Source organism: Ylistrum balloti, unplaced genomic scaffold (assembly GCF_031769215.1).
Source record: "Ylistrum balloti isolate Yb309-2 unplaced genomic scaffold, AGI_CSIRO_Ybal_v1 Utg369764, whole genome shotgun sequence".
Classification (NCBI taxonomy): Eukaryota; Metazoa; Mollusca; class Bivalvia; order Pectinida; family Pectinidae; genus Ylistrum; species Ylistrum balloti.
In genome coordinates, this window is record NW_026781961.1 from 1192465 (window position 1) to 1193736 (window position 1272).

The following is a 1272-nucleotide window of genomic DNA, read 5'->3' on the forward strand; positions in this document are numbered from 1 at the left end:
TTTCAGTCTCATGTCATCATGCTTAACATGGGGGCTGCCATCTTTGTTTACAGCGACACTTTGGAGGGAGGGGAGGCAACTGTGGCATAATGTAATAAGTGTCGCGCCAATAGTAAAACAAAATTATTATCAACATCACAAAAAAGATATCTTCTGTGTAATTTCTAGTGTTCTTATTGAAATATAACTTTTGATTTTACTTACACGACACCTTTTTACGAGCTTTGTGATATGTTGTATTGAAAACAGCGTTAAGTTACCTTGTGATCAAATGTTTCACATTGTCAAATGTTATCAGTCTTTTGCACCAAAGAGAAAAAAAAAGTGATATTGTCTCAGAATGTTGGATATGGCATATCAACTCAGAGGCCTTCAAATAATTATTTAGATCACTTCATGTATAGCGTGGTCAAACCTTTTTACCTGTAATGCATCACTTCAACATGTATATATACTTTGAGATCAGGATACCAACTCTTCCTTGACATTTTTCCTATTGTGATGACGTGATACATGTACACCTAAATTCAGGTGATTGATTTCACTATCTCACTCCAGGTTTTATCTACATGTATATTTCACTTGTTGATTTTGTATATAGTAAAACTTTTATACAAACAGAACTTTTTTTGATAAGCTTCACTACACATTCTTTTTAACTAGTCCGAAATTGTAAAAAAATTACCCTCCAAGGGAAACATGTTCCTTGGGTTACACAAAAATGGTAATCCAGCTTCCGACCCTTTCCTCCATGTATTTCATTACTCTGTAATCTCACAGGCTGTAAAGAAGTGTTTTCATTGGCCAGCCAGTTTTTATTATAGTAGCTCAACCAATGGGAATGTATAGTGCATCATGTGATTACACCGTGGAAGATTCTTGCAAACCCTCACCAAACATTAGTTCAGGTTCAAACGTTTGTGAGAGTTGGATATGTCAATTGTCTACAAGTGGACGACGATCATAAAGTACATGAGGCGATCACAAAACTTCATTAAATGCAACTTAGGTGACCTGAAAACTTGTCTTTAGTTTGCTATTTAGAAATCCGTGCAGGTTGAGTCCTTTCTAGGAAGGAAATCGAACCCTCAACATGTAGGCTAATAATTACTGCCGAAATCTGACAAATCGTTTCTGAGGAAAGTGAACAATGTTATTTACATGCAGTGACTGTTTTATGGTTCAGCTTCTTCTTCCTGAGGAGTAATCCTTTATGTCCTCGCTCCCTCAGTCCTCCTGTAGAGAGAAACCTGTCCTCGTCAGATTAACATA